Here is a 16,436-nt window from a genome sequence, read left to right as displayed (position 1 = left end):
TTTGTACATTCCTCGTCAGTTCCTGGTCAGTCTGTGGTTCATACGTTCAACTTCGTGCGGTCAGCAGTAACAACCTAATTATTTAAGCCATGATCCACCGGAATGCTTGGTCTGGGACCGGACAGCGGAGGAGTTTATGCACTAAAACATCCTTCTGGTAGTCTTCTGAATTTGTGATGGGAAGGGAAAGGGGGTGTTAAAGTGAGTGCAGTCTATCCTCCTAATCAACGCCATTATTCAATTTTGGCTAAAAACGTCAGAGTGACACTGGAATAAAAACATTTGATTACTATCATTAATGGGCTCAGTGGGTCGACGTTTTCAGTTTAAGCTTTTAAAATTTTTAATTTTAAGTATTATTGCATTTGCTGCATTTTGGAACGTTATAATTATTAAATGTTGCTTATAGATGACAATGTGATCTTTACCAAACCTGGTGGTCTGGTGGCTAAAACTCCCACTTCACACACGGAGGGCCCGGGTTCGATTCCCGGCGAGTGGAAATTCCGACACGTTTCCTTACACCTATTGTCCTGTTCACCTAGCAGCAAATAGGTACCTGGGTGTTAGTCGACTGGTGTGGGTCGCATCCTGGGGGACAAGATTAAGGACCCCAATGGAAATAAGTTAGTCCTCGATGACGCACTGACTTTCTTGGGTTATCCTGGGTGGCTAACCCTCCGGGGTTAAAAATCCGAACGAAATCTTATCTTATCTAAACAACGTACATCTACAAATATGCTAAATATATTTTGTAAGAAACTTATTTGCTTTTAAAGATGGGTAGATGTGCCTTGTATGCATGAAATCCAGCATGTGTGATGGAGTATGACAAGAATCCTGCGTGATGGGTATACTAAATATGGCTCTTGCTCTAACCCTGTCATATACCACACAAACGAAAAACAAAAAGGCACAATACCGTGACTGGAATAATGCACAAATAACCCGCACATGGGAGAAAAGTTATGACGACGTTTCGGTCCAACTTGAACCATTGATAAGTCATAATAAAACACGCTGAGGGAGCCAGTGTATAAAGGAGAAGGCAGGGACGAGAGGAAGAAAGAAGGAACTGGAGAAGTAGTGGCAAAGGTAATGCACAAGAGACAGAAATAGGAGTGAAGGGAGGCAATAGCAGTAGAAGTGAAGTCTAAGGACAAGAAAACTGAAGCACTGCAGGAGACTGGAGTTTACCTGGAGTTTACCTGGAGAGAGTTCCGGGGGTCAACGCCCCCGCGGCCCGGTCTGAGACCAGGCCTCCTGGTGGATCAGAGCCTGATCAACCAGGCTGTTGCTGCTGGCTGCACGCAAACCAACATACGAGCCACAGCCCGGCTGATCCGGAACTGACTTTAGGTGCTTGTCCAGTGCCAGCTTGAAGACTGCCAGGGGTCTGTTGGTAATCCCCCTTATGTGTGCTGGGAGGCAGTTGAACAGTCTCGGGCCCCTGACACTTATTGTATGGTCTCTTAACGTGCTAGTGACACCCCTGCTTTTCATTGGGGGGATGGTGCATCGTCTGCCAAGTCTTTTGCTTTCGTAGTGGGTGATTTTCGTGTGCAAGTTCGGTACTAGTCCCTCTAGGATTTTCCAGGTGTATATAATCATGTATCTCTCCCTCCTGCGTTCCAGGGAATACAGGTTTAGGAACCTCAAGCGCTCCCAATAATTGAGGTGTTTTATCTCCGTTATGCGCGCCGTGAAAGTTCTCTGTACATTTTCTAGGTCGGCAATTTCACCTGCCTTGAAAGGTGCTGTTAGTGTGCAGCAATATTCCAGCCTAGATAGAACAAGTGACCTGAAGAGTGTCATCATGGGCTTGGCCTCCCTAGTTTTGAAGGTTCTCATTATCCATCCTGTCATTTTTCTAGCAGATGCGATTGATACAATGTTATGGTCCTTGAAGGTGAGATCCTCCGACATGATCACTCCCAGGTCTTTGACGTTGGTGTTTCGCTCTATTTTGTGGCCAGAATTTGTTTTGTACTCTGATGAAGATTTAATTTCCTCATGTTTACCATATCTGAGTAATTGAAATTTCTCATCGTTGAACTTCATATTGTTTTCTGCAGCCCACTGAAAGATTTGGTTGATGTCTGCCTGGAGCTTTGCAGTGTCTGCAATGGAAGACACTGTCATGCAGATTCGGGTGTCATCTGCAAAGGAAGACACGGTGCTGTGGCTGACATCCTTGTCTATGTCGGATATAAGGATGAGGAACAAGATGGGAGCGAGTACTGTGCCTTGTGGAACAGAGCTTTTCACCGTAGCTGCCTCGGACTTTACTCTGTTGACGACTACTCTCTGTGTTCTGTTAGTGAGGAAATTATAGATCCATCGACCGACTTTTCCTGTTATTCCTTTAGCACGCATTTTGTGCGCTATTACGCCATGGTCACACTTGTCGAAGGCTTTTGCAAAGTCTGTATATATTACATCTGCATTCTTTTTGTCTTCTAGTGCATTTAGGACCTTGTCGTAGTGGTCCAATAGTTGAGACAGACAGGAGCGACCTGTTCTAAACCCATGTTGCCCTGGGTTGTGTAACTGATGGGTTTCTAGATGCGTGGTGATCTTGCTTCTTAGGACCCTTTCAAAGATTTTTATGATATGGGATGTTAGTGCTATTGGTCTGTAGTTCTTTGCTGTTGCTTTACTGCCCCCTTTGTGGAGTGGGGCTATGTCTGTTGTTTTTAGTAACTGTGGGACGACCCCCGTGTCCATGCTCCCTCTCCATAGGATGGAAAAGGCTCGTGATAGGGGCTTCTTGCAGTTCTTGATGAACACAGAGTTCCATGAGTCTGGCCCTGGGGCAGAGTGCATGGGCATGTCATTTATCGCCTGTTCGAAGTCATTTGGCGTCAGGATAACATCGGATAGGCTTGTGTTAATCAAATTTTGTGGCTCTCTCATAAAAAATTCATTTTGATCTTCGACTCTCAGTCTGGTTAGCGGCTTGCTAAAAACTGAGTCATATTGGGACTTGAGTAGCTCACTCATTTCCTTGTTGTCATCTGTGTAGGACCCATCTTGTTTAAGTAGGGGCCCAATACTGGACGTTGTTCTCGATTTTGATTTGGCATAGGAGAAGAAATACTTTGGGTTTCTTTCGATTTCATTTATGGCTTTTAGTTCTTCCCGCGATTCCTGACTCCTAAAGGATTCTTTTAGCTTAAGTTCGATGCTTGCTATTTCTCTGACCAGTGTCTCCCTACGCATTTCAGATATATTGACCTCTTTTAGCCGCTCTGTTATTCTTTTCCGTCGCCTGTAAAGGGAGCGCCTGTCTCTTTCTGTTTTACATCTACTCCTCCTTTTTCTTAGAGGAATAAGCCTTGTGCATACATCGAGTGCTACCGAGTTAATCTGTTCTAGGCATAAGTTGGGGTCTGTGTTGCTTAGTATATCTTCCCAGCTTATATCGGTTAGGACTTGGTTTACTTGGTCCCACTTTATGTTTTTGTTATTGAAGTTGAATTTGGTGAATGCTCCCTCGTGACTAATCTCATTATGTCGGTCTGGGGCTCCGCGCATACATGACTGAACCTCAATTATGTTGTGATCTGAGTATATTGTTTTTGATATGGTGATATTTCTTATCAGATCATCATTGTTAGTGAAGATGAGGTCTAGTGTATTCTCCAGTCTAGTAGGCTCTATTATTTGCTGGTTTAAATTGAATTTTGTGCAGAGATTTAAAAGCTCGCGTGAGTGTGAGTTTTCATCAGAGCTGCCTCCTGGTGTTATTACTGCAACAATATTATTTGCTATATTCCTCCATTTTAGGTGCCTTAAGTTGAAATCCCCCAGGAGCAAGATGTTGGGTGCAGGAGCTGGAAGGTTTTCCAGACAGTGGTCAATTTTTAACAGCTGTTCCTGGAATTGCTGGGATGTTGCATCCGGAGGCTTGTAGACTATCACAATGACTAGGTTTTGGTTCTCGACCTTTACTGCTAAAACTTCCACTACATCATTTGAGGCATTTAGCAGTTCTGTGCAAACAAGTGACTCTGCAATGTACAGGCCAACCCCCCCCTTTTGCCTGTTCACTCTGTCACATCTGTATAGGTTGTAACCTGGGATCCATATTTCGTTGTCCTAGGTTCTTTACACACATGCTGCTATGTATGATAATTATGTAACTGTATTTGTGTATACCTGAATACACTTACACATTACTACTACTTCACTTCCTTCTTCCTCTGTCCCAACCTCGACCTCCTTTCCTATATACAGTGGCTCCTTCACCTTCGTGTGTTAGTGTGACTAGTCAATGGTCCAAGTCGAACCGAAACGTCATCATAGCTTCTTTTTCCCCAAGTTCGGGTTATTTGTGTAGTGTACCATACAAACCATGGTGGCAACACAATGTGCTATAGTCAATTTGGGAGACATCGGCAGTCATTTTACTGAAGTTCTCGCAATACCAAGATAAATTCCCTTGTATTACAACGTGTTTAATTTACATACTTAGTGTTTATAGCATCTCCTAGTGCTCCTCAATGGGACTTAGGTTACAGCGGGACTCAACAAGGCCAGCAACTCACCTTGCGTTGTGGAAGGGTGTGAACGAGAGGGCCATAAACACTACGTGGCAGGAGAGGCCAGGAAGACAATATACTTCAGTAGGAACATCACCTTAGCAGCTCAGTCGCTGCTGCATAGTCTTGCTTGCATAGATGTACAGCCCCTAAGGCCTCGCTCGAGAAGACACCTAAACAACGTAACAAACACTGACTGTCTGTACATGTACAGAGTCAGCACTCTGGCTGTAGTAGTTAGCTGTAACACTTGCCAGGGGTACAGGCGAAATCAGCTGTAACATGCCAGGGTACAGGCGAGGCCATTATTATTTATTACATTCATGGACGGGGTGGAGGTTAAACACGTAGAGGTCATATAGAGCCTGAGGGAAAGGGAGGTAATAAGGGTTGATCCAAGGAAAGGGAGAACAAGCCAAATTCTTTGGATCAAGAACCCCTCACCGGCATCACGGCACCTCCCATGAGGGATGTATGGGTGGAACTATTTTGTATGGTTGGGTGGGTGAATGTAACAAGTGTGTAGCCGGTTGGGTGGAATAATTAAGGAACTAGTGGGTGTGAAATTAATGGGTGTACATTATATGAAACTACCGGGTATGTATGAAATTGTGTGGGTGGAGGTAGTGGGTATATGGGTGATTGGGGGTAGTGGGTATACTTTGATATACATTTGAAGAGTTTTACTACTCTCAGAGCCCGCCCATTGGCCAGGCTCGTCTGGTGCTTGCCTGGTCAACCAGGCTGTTGCTGCTGGAGGCCCGCTGCCCCACATATCCATCACAGCCTGGTTGATCTGGCACCTGGTGAAGATACTTGTCCAGTTGATACTAGAGAGTACGGGTGGAATTAATGATTGTGGTTGGAACTGTGGAACTAGTGAGTGGGTGTGGAACTTACGGGGAGGAACTAGTGGGGGATGGAACTAGTTGGGGTATAGAAATAGTGGGGGTTGAACTAGTGGGCGTAACGGTAAAAGTAGCGGGTGAAACTAGGGAGGTGAAACTAGTGACTATGGGGGAGAAACTAATGAACGTGGGGGTAAAACTTGTTAATGTGGGAGTGAAATTAGCGGACTGTGGGGTGAAACTAGTGGGTTGTGGGGTGAAATTAGTGGGTGTGAGGGGTAAAGCTAGTGGGTTGTGGAGAGTGAAAGCATTGTGGGGGGTGAAAGCAGTGTTGTGGGGGGTGAAAGCAGTGTTGTGGGGGGTGGAAGCAGTGTTGAGGGGGTGAAAGCAGTGTTGTGGGGGGTGAAAGCAGTGTTGTGGGGGGTGAAAGCAGTGTTGTGGGGGGTGGAAGCAGTGTTGTGGGGGTGAAAGCAGTGTTGTGGGGTGGAAGCAGTGTTGTGGGGGTGAAAGCAGTGTTGTGGGGGGTGGAAGCAGTGTTGTGAGAGTGAAGGCAGTGTTGTGAGGGAGTGAAGGCAGTGTTGTGAGGTGAGTGAAGGCAGTGTTGTGAGGGAGTGAAGGCAGTGTTGTGAGGTGAGTGAAGGCAGTGTTGTGAGGTGAGTGAAGGCAGTGTTGTGAGGTGAGTGAAGGCAGTGTTGTGAGGTGAGTGAAGGCAGTGTTGTGAGGGAGTGAAGGCAGTGTTGTGGGGGTGAAAGCAGTGTTGTGGGGGTGAAAGCAGTATTGTGGGGGGTGGAAGCAGTGTTGTGGGGGGTGAAAGCAGTGTTGTGGGGTGAGTGAAGGCAGTGTTGTGAGGTGAGTGAAGGCAGTGTTGTGAGGTGAGTGAAGGCAGTGTTGTGGGGTGAGTGAAGGCAGTGTTGTGAGGTGAGTGAAGGCAGTGTTGTGGGGTGAGTGAAGGCAGTGTTGTGAGGGAGTGAAGGCAGTGTTGTGAGGGGGTGAAAGCATTGTGGGGGTGAAGGTAGTGTTGTGGGGTGAGTGAAGGCAGTGTTGTGAGGTGAGTGAAGGCAGTGTTGTGAGGTGAGTGAAGGCAGTGTTGTGGGGTGAGTGAAGGCAGTGTTGTGAGGTGAGTGAAGGCAGTGTTGTGAGGTGAGTGAAGGCAGTGTTGTGAGGTGAGTGAAGGCAGTGTTGTGGGGTGAGTGAAGGCAGTGTTGTGGGGGTGGAGAGGTCGTGGGTATCTGCATCTTGACATTAATAAGCTCACAAATTTAATTAAAAAATTACATTGTCTTAAAATTCTGCGAGGTGGTCAACATAAACACGAAGTAACTTGACACACCAGAGGTCAACTAATTCTGAATGGCACCTGCGTACGTGGAGAATAATTAGCATAACTAGTATTAAGAGCACTAGGAACCGCGTCTAGCACCACCATTTCCCTGAAACAATCATTTCACTAGCCCACAACTGCTTTTTTTTTCTATATTGCTCCAAAGTTTTGGGGCACGTGAACACCACGGTGAAAAAGTGAAAAGGTACGGTTATACATGTGGAACACACACACAGTCAACGATTGTAAGGGATGAAGGTAGAGTGGTAGTTATGGTACCCCGGGCAGCAGAGTAACACCCTCCCTACTGTTCCACAAGCTACTGACCCCCAGCACTATCCACAACCTCCCCTACCATCATACAAACATTGCCACACACCACCACATCAAATACCACTCTATAATACAACTCGCTTTATACATTGATGCAAAGACTGAATTACTCATCGTCGCCTAAATATTTCTTGAGTGGTGACAGCGGGAAGGTAATATTGCACTGTGAGGAGGTGGTGTGGGTGTTAGTTGAGGATGTGTAAGCACAAACGTTTCTCCAGTGTGTATGGTAACTTTACAGTGTCCGAAACCTGCGCATTGTTCTCTACACACAGCATCCCCTCACATTAATACTTACCTCTAACTTTATTGACAGCTAATATGATAATTTATTACCATAATTAATACTATTCAACTTGATATCTCGTATATCAGTATTATTGTCGACAAATTTATAATAAATAAATAAATAAATAAATAAATAAATAAATAAATAAGCGAGCAACTCCAGGCTACAAACAATGATCAGCTGTTCCCCTCATCAGCTGACTGTGACGTCACAAACTACATTGATCTAAATGTTCCTTTTGTCGCAAAACTCAACACTGGTCCTCTTCTCAAACGTCACATAATGACGCAATGTCATCAACGTTTGTACATACACCTATTTATTCCCACAGCGTGTACAAACACTACGCTGCCTATTTTCACACATTGGTGTATATAAGTGCATAATACACACACACACACACACACACACATATATATAATATATATATATATATATATATATATATATATATATATATATATATATATATATATATATATATATATATATATATATATATATATATATATAAAATGGGGAAGTGGAACAGAATTCTTCCTCCGTAAACCATGGGCGTCGTCAGAGGCGACTAAAATGCCAGGAACAAGGGGCTAGTAACCCTTTTTCCTGAATACATTACTGGAGTTAAAAAGAGAAATTTTTGTTTTTCTTTTCGGGCCACCTTGCTACGGTGGGATATGGCCAGTTTGTTGAAAGATATATATACTTATATATATATATATATATATATATATATATATATATATATATATATATATATATATATATATATATATATATATATATATATATATATATATATATATATATATATATTACGAGCACAGGTATAGAATGGCCTGTGAGACCTGGTCGTATTGGGAACTGGAACAAATAAACTCAGCAGTAGACTATAATGTATATTTTGGCTTCACCCACTATATACAGATATGTACACTATGTACAATATGTACCGATGGAATAAAAAGTGTATACCAAGGTGACAGATAGCAAAGCAGAAGCCAGAGAGAGTGCACCGTACTCAACCAGCAGGTAGGCAAGTCTGCCAATGCTTACCGCAAGTGAACCACGTTGCTTCAACTTTGGCGGGCTTGCCTGTGATTGGCCAATGAGCCAAGGCACTGATTTAACGATGGGTACCCTACTGATCATTAAACCCTTACCACCCAGCATACATAAGGGGAATTACCAATAGACCCCTGGCTGTCTTCAAGAAAGCACTGGACAGGTACCTAAAGTCAGTACCTGACCAGCCGGGCTGTGGTTCATACGTCAGTTTGCGTGCGTCCAGCAGTAACAGCCTGGTTGATCAGACCCTGATCCACCGCAAGGCCTGGTCTCAGACCGAGCCGCGGGGGCGTTCACCCCCGAAACCCTCTCCAGGTATACTCGGTTTGCTGGTTGGGAGGCAGCCTATATGGGAGTGTGACATACGCTGAATAAATTGTAACATACTCTTTGCATGCCACACAGACACACACACAGACACACACACACACATACACAGACACACACACAGACACACACACAGACACACACACACACATACACACACACACACACACACACACACACACACACACACACACACACACACACACACACACACACACACACACACACAGGCCCATACTGGAGTATGAAGCACCTGTTTGGAACCCGCACTTGATAAAGCACGTCAAGAAACTAGAGAAAGTACAAAGGTTTGCGACAAGGTTAGTTCCAGAGCTAAGGGGAATGTCCTATGAAGAAAGATTAAGGGAAATCGGCCTGACCACACTGGAGGACAGGAGGGTCAGGGGAGACATGATAACGACATATAAAATACTGCGTGGAATAGACAAGGTGGACAAAGACAGGATGTTCCAGGGAGGGGACACAGAAACAAGAGGCCACAATTGGAAGTTGAAGACACAAATGAGTCAGAGAGATAGTAGGAAGTATTTCTTCAGTCATAGAGTTGTAAGGCAGTGGAATAGCCTAGAAAATGACGTAGTGGAGGCAGGAACCATACACAGTTTTAAGACGAGGTTTGATAAAGCTCATGGAGCGGGGAGAGAGAGGGCCTAGTAGCAACCGGTGAAGAGGCGGGGCCAGGAGCTAGGACTCGACCCCTGCAACCACAAATAGGTGAGTACAAATAGGTGAGTACACATATATATATGTATATATATATATAAAATATATATATATATATATATATATATATATATATATATATATATATATATATATATATAAACCTCACCTCGCCTAACTATCTTGTGGATTTTTTTTAAACTAAATTCTGTTATGTATAGCACAAGTCAATTTAAATTTATATAATATTGCTTCAAATCAATGATATATATTTTTCGTTTTGCTCAGATTGATTTCCGCTGATTTATGGAAAAAATGGTTCTCCTAATTTGGCAGAAGAAGCCAAACTCGCCGGTTTAATTTAGTACCAAGATTAGTAATGTCAAGCAAAGTAGTCTAGGAGACGGGGCCAGGAGCCGAATCTCGACCTCGCAAACACAATTCAGTGCGCACATTCCACTCCCACACACACAGGAACCTCAACTGGGAAGTATTCGTGACCCTATACACGTCATGTCAGGTCCATCTTGGAGTATGCAGCACCAGTATGGAACCCACATTCGATAAAGCATGTAAACAAGCGAGAAAAAGCACAAAGCTTTGCAACAAAACTAGTCTCAGAGCTGAGGGTTGTGAGCTGCGAGGAGAGGCTAGAGAAGCTAAACCTGACGACACTAGAGGACAACAGAACCAGGGTGACATGATTATGATATACAAGATACTGAGAGGAATTGACATGGTGGACAGGGAGATTGTCTGAGAGGCGGGTCTCAGGAACAAGAGAGCACACCTGGAGGTTAAAAAAAATGAATCACAGAGATGTTAGGGGGCGCCATTGGTACACTAAGGGAAAACACCATATGTGTCCGGAACCCAAGACTGTTCAACAGCCTCCCATCAAGCATTAGGAGAATTGCCAATAAACCCCTGGCTACCTTCAAGAGAGAGCTGGACAGACACCTAAAGTCAGTGCCGGATCAGCCGGGCTGTGGCTCGTACGTTGGACTGCGTGCGGCCAGCAGTAACAGCCTAGTTGATCAGGCCCTGATCCATCGGGAGGCCTGGTCATGGACCGGGCCGCGGGGGCTTAGAGTAGTCAGAAAGTGAAACGGCCTAGACAACAAAGTCGTAAAGGCTAGATCCATACATAGTTTTAAGAACAGGTACAATACCGCTTACGCAGCCAGGAGGGCGTGAACTCGGTAGCGGCCAGAAGAGAGGCGTAGCCTGGAACCGAGACTCGACCACTGCAACCACAAATAGATAAGTACGCACACACACACACACACACACACACACACACACACACACACACACACACACACACACACACACACACACACACACACACACACACACATGAAAACAATGCACACCTCAGCTTGAGCCAGGTGTTTTAATAGCCTTGAGGTGGGCCTTATCTCAACACATTATATATAGCTACGTCTCAAGCCTGGCCAGCAGCAGCAGCAGCAACACCACCAGCAACAACAACAACACCAGCAACAACAGTAATAACAACAGAACCTGCAACAATAATAGTTTGAACATTAAAATGGTATAAAATACCGACAGGTTGTTAGGTAAGACACATATGCAACAGTTAGGTATCTTTATTATGAAACGTTTCGCCTACACAGTAGGCTTCTTCAGTCGAGTACAGAAAAGTTGATAGAAGCAGAAGATACTTGAAGACGATGTAATCAGTCCATCACCCTTTTATACCATTTTATACCATTTTAATGTTCAATCTGTCAGACACTGCAACACAAGGGTATCTTGGTACAGACCTGCAATCAACTTCGACAACTTCCACTAGTGAGAGCGGCTGGATTTGAGAGGGACCTGACCTCTCTACATCTGAGTTCTTACCTCTTCTAGTTACCTACGTCTCACCTCTTGGCGCTATATAAGCTCCATCCTGTCACTTCATCTCCATATTGTTTCATACTATGGAAGAATGCTCTTCTCCAGACTGAGGGACTGACCACCTCAAAACTTTAAGGGTGATGGACTGATTACATCGTCTTCAAGTATCTTCTGCTTCTATCAACTTTTCTGTACTCGACTGAAGAAGCCTACTGTGTAGGCGAAACGTTTCATAATAAAGATACCTAACTGTTGCATATGTGTCTTACCTAACAACAATAATAGTAACAGCAGCAACAACAACACCAGCAGCAGCAGCAACAACAACACCAGCAGCAGCAGCAACAACAACACCAGCAGCAGCAGCAACAACACCACCATCAACAACAATAACAACAACACCAGCAGCAGCAACAACAACACCAGCAGCAGCAGCAACAACAACACCAGCAGCAGCAACAACAACACCACCATCAACAACAATAACAACAACACCAGCAGCAACAACAACACCAGCAGCAACAATAACAACAACACCAGCAGCAACAATAACAACAACACCAGCAGCAACAACAACACCAGCAGCAACAACAATAACAACAACACCACCATCATCAACAATAACAACACCACCACCATCATCAACAATAACAACAACACCAGCAGCAGCAACAATAACAACAACACCAGCAGCAGCAACAATAACAACAACACCAGCAGCAGCAGCAACAACAACAACAACACCAGCAGCAGCAACAATAACAACAACACCAGCAGCAGCAACAATAACAACAACACCAGCAGCAGCAACAATAACAACAACACCAGCAGCAGCAGCAACAACAACACCAGCAGCAGCAACAATAACAACAACACCAGCAGCAGCAACAATAACAACAACACCAGCAGCAGCAACAATAACAACAACACCAGCAGCAGCAACAATAACAACAACACCAGCAGCAGCAACAACAACACCAGCAGCAACAATAACAACAACACCAGCAGCAGCAACAACAACAACAACACCATCAGCAACAATAACAACAACACCAGCAGCAGCAACAATAACAACAACACCAGCAGCAGCAACAACAACACCAGCAGCAGCAACAACAACACCATCAATAACAATAACAACAACACCAGCATCAGCAACAACAACACCACCAGCAGCAGCAACAATAACAACAACACCAGCATCAGCAACAACAACACCAGCAGCAGCAGCAACAACAACACCATCAGCAACAATAACAACAACACCAGGAGCAGCAACAACAGCAGCAACAACAACAGCAGGAGCAGCAACAACAGCAGCAACAACAACACCAGGAGCAGCAACAACAACACCAGGAGCAGCAACAACAGCAGCAACAACAACAGCAGGAGCAGCAACAACAACACCATCAGCAACAATAACAACAACACCAGCAGCAGCAGCAACAATAACAACAACACCAGCAGCAGCAACAACAACACCATCAGCAACAACAACAACAACACCATCAGCAACAATAACAACAACACCAGCAGCAGCAACAATAACAACAACACCAGCAGCAGCAACAACAACACCATCAGCAACAATAGCAACAACAACACCAGCAGCAGCAACAATAACAACAACACCAGCAGCAGCAGCAACAACAACACCAGCAGCAGCAACAATAACAACAACACCAGCAGCAGCAACAATAACAACAACACCAGCAGCAGCAACAACAACACCAGCAGCAGCAACAATAACAACAACACCAGCAGCAGCAACAATAACAACAACACCAGCAGCAGCAACAATAACAACAACACCAGCAGCAGCAACAATAACAACAACACCAGCAGCAGCAACAACAACACCAGCAGCAGCAACAATAACAACAACACCAGCAGCAGCAACAACAACACCAGCAGCAGCAACAATAACAACAACACCAGCAGCAGCAACAATAACAACAACACCAGCAGCAGCAACAATAACAACAACACCAGCAGCAGCAACAATAACAGCAACGCCAGCAGCAGCAACAATAAGCAACAACACCAGCAGCAGCAGCAACAACAACACCAGCAGCAGCAACAATAAGCAACAACACCAGCAGCAGCAACAATAACAACAACACCAGCAGCAGCAACAATAACAACAACACCAGCAGCAGCAACAATAACAACAACACCAGCAGCAGCAACAATAACAACAACACCAGCAGCAGCAACAATAACAACAACACCAGCAGCAGCAACAATAACAACAACACCAGCAGCACCAACAACAACACCAGCAGCAGCAACAACAACACCATCAATAACAATAACAACAACACCAGCATCAGCAACAACAACAACACCAGCAGCAGCAACAATAACAACAACACCAGCAGCAGCAACAATAACAACAACACCAGCAGCAGCAGCAACAACAACACCAGCAGCAGCAACAACAACAACACCAGCAGCAGCAACAACAACACCAGCAGCAGCAACAACAACAACACCAGCAGCAGCAACAACAACAACAACACCATCAGCAACAATAACAACAACACCAGCAGCAGCAACAATAACAACAACACCAGCATCAACAACAATAACAACAACACCAGCAGCAGCAACAATAACAACAACACCAGCAGCAGCAACAACAACACCAGCAGCAGCAACAACAACACCATCAATAACAATAACAACAACACCAGCATCAGCAACAACAACACCACCAGCAGCAGCAACAATAACAACAACACCAGCAGCAGCAACAACAACACCAGCAGCAGCAGCAACAACAACACCATCAGCAACAATAACAACAACACCAGCAGCAGCAACAACAACACCAGCAGCAGCAACAACAACAACACCAGCAGCAGCAGCAACAACAACACCAGCAGCAACAATAACAACAACACCAGCAGCAGCAGCAACAACAACACCATCAGCAACAATAACAACAACACCAGCAGCAGCAGCAACAATAACAACAACACCAGCAGCAGCAACAACAACACCATCAGCAACAACAACAACAACACCATCAGCAACAATAACAACAACACCAGCAGCAGCAACAATAACAACAACACCAGCAGCAGCAACAACAACACCATCAGCAACAATAGCAACAACAACACCAGCAGCAGCAACAATAACAACAACACCAGCAGCAGCAGCAACAACAACACCAGCAGCAGCAACAATAACAACAACACCAGCAGCAGCAACAATAACACCAGCAGCAGCAGCAGCAACAACAACAACAACAACAACAACAACACCAGCAGCAACAACAACAACAACACCAGCAGCAGCAACAACAACAACAACACCAGCAGCAACAACAACAACAACACCAGCAGCAGCAACAACAACACCAGCAGCAGCAACAATAACAACAACACCAGCAGCAGCAACAACAACACCAGCAGCAGCAACAAGAACAACAACACCAGCAGCAGCAACAATAACAACAACACCAGCAGCAGCAACAATAACAACAACACCAGCAGCAGCAACAATAACAACAACACCAGCAGCAGCAACAATAACAACAACACCAGCAGCAGCAGCAACAACAACACCAGCAGCAGCAACAATAACAACAACACCAGCAGCAGCAACAATAACAACAACACCAGCAGCAGCAACAATAACAACAACACCAGCAGCAGCAACAATAACAACAACACCAGCAGCAGCAACAATAACAACAACACCAGCAGCAGCAACAATAACAACAACACCAGCAGCAGCAACAACAACACCAGCAGCAGCAACAACAACACCATCAATAACAATAACAACAACACCAGCATCAGCAACAACAACAACACCAGCAGCAGCAACAATAACAACAACACCAGCAGCAGCAACAATAACAACAACACCAGCAGCAGCAGCAACAACAACACCAGCAGCAGCAACAACAACAACACCAGCAGCAGCAACAACAACACCAGCAGCAGCAACAACAACAACACCAGCAGCAGCAACAACAACAACAACACCATCAGCAACAATAACAACAACACCAGCAGCAGCAACAATAACAACAACACCAGCATCAGCAACAATAACAACAACACCAGCAGCAGCAACAATAACAACAACACCAGCAGCAGCAACAATAACAACAACAACACCATCAGCAACAATAACAACAACACCAGCAGCAGCAACAATAACAACAACACCAGCAGCAGCAACAATAACAACAACACCAGCAGCAGCAACAATAACAACAACACCAGCAGCAGCAACAATAACAACAACACCAGCAGCAGCAACAATAACAACAACACCAGCAGCAGCAACAATTACAACAACACCAGCAGCAGCAGCAACAACAACACCAGCAGCAGCAACAACAACAACACCAGCAGCAGCAACAACAACACCAGCAGCAGCAACAACAACAACACCAGCAGCAGCAACAACAACAACAACAACAACACCATCAGCAACAATAACAACAACACCAGCAGCAGCAACAATAACAACAACACCAGCATCAGCAACAATAACAACAACACCAGCAGCAGCAACAACAACAAAAACAATAACAGCAGCAGCAACAACAATAATAACACCAGCAACAACAACAACACCAACAACAACAACAACAATAACACCAGCAACAACAACAACACCAACAGCAACAACAACAACAACAACACCAGCAAAAATAACAACAACACCAGCAGCAGCAACAACAACAACACCAGCAACAACACCAGCAGCAGCAACAACAACAACAACAACACCAGCAGCAGCAACAACACCAGCAGCAGAAACAGCACCAACAACACCAGCAGCAGCAACAACAACAACAACACCAGCAACAACAACAACAACACCAGCAACAACAACACCAGCAACAACACCAGCAGCAGCAGCAACAACAACAACACCAGCAGCAGCAACAACACCAGCAGCAGAAACAACACCAACAACACCAGCAGCAGCAACAACAACAACAACACCAGCAACAACAACAACACCAGCAACAACAACAACACCAGCAACAACAACAACAACAACACCAGCAACAACACCAGCAGCAGCAACAACAACAACAACACCAGCACCAGCACCAACACCAGCAGCAGCAACAACAACAACAACACCAGTAGCAGCACCAACACCAGCAGCAGAAA

General features: G+C 44.9%; 1 protein-coding gene across 1 annotated transcript in view; it reads right to left on the bottom strand.

The window, feature by feature from the left end:
• Positions 1-7,027, bottom strand: part of LOC128688894 (uncharacterized) — a 121,761-nt gene extending 114,734 nt beyond the window's left edge. The window contains exons 1-2 of the mRNA XM_070085654.1: positions 6,993-7,027; positions 4,551-4,819 (exon numbers count right to left, since the gene is read on the bottom strand). The gene's annotated coding sequence lies outside the window, so the exon portion shown is untranslated. The remainder of the gene's footprint in view (positions 1-4,550; positions 4,820-6,992) is intronic.
• Positions 7,028-16,436: the final 9,409 nt, after the last annotated feature.

This window comes from Cherax quadricarinatus, chromosome 16 (assembly GCF_038502225.1).
Source record: "Cherax quadricarinatus isolate ZL_2023a chromosome 16, ASM3850222v1, whole genome shotgun sequence".
Classification (NCBI taxonomy): domain Eukaryota; kingdom Metazoa; phylum Arthropoda; class Malacostraca; order Decapoda; family Parastacidae; genus Cherax; species Cherax quadricarinatus.
This window is presented reverse-complemented; position numbering and strand designations above follow the sequence as displayed.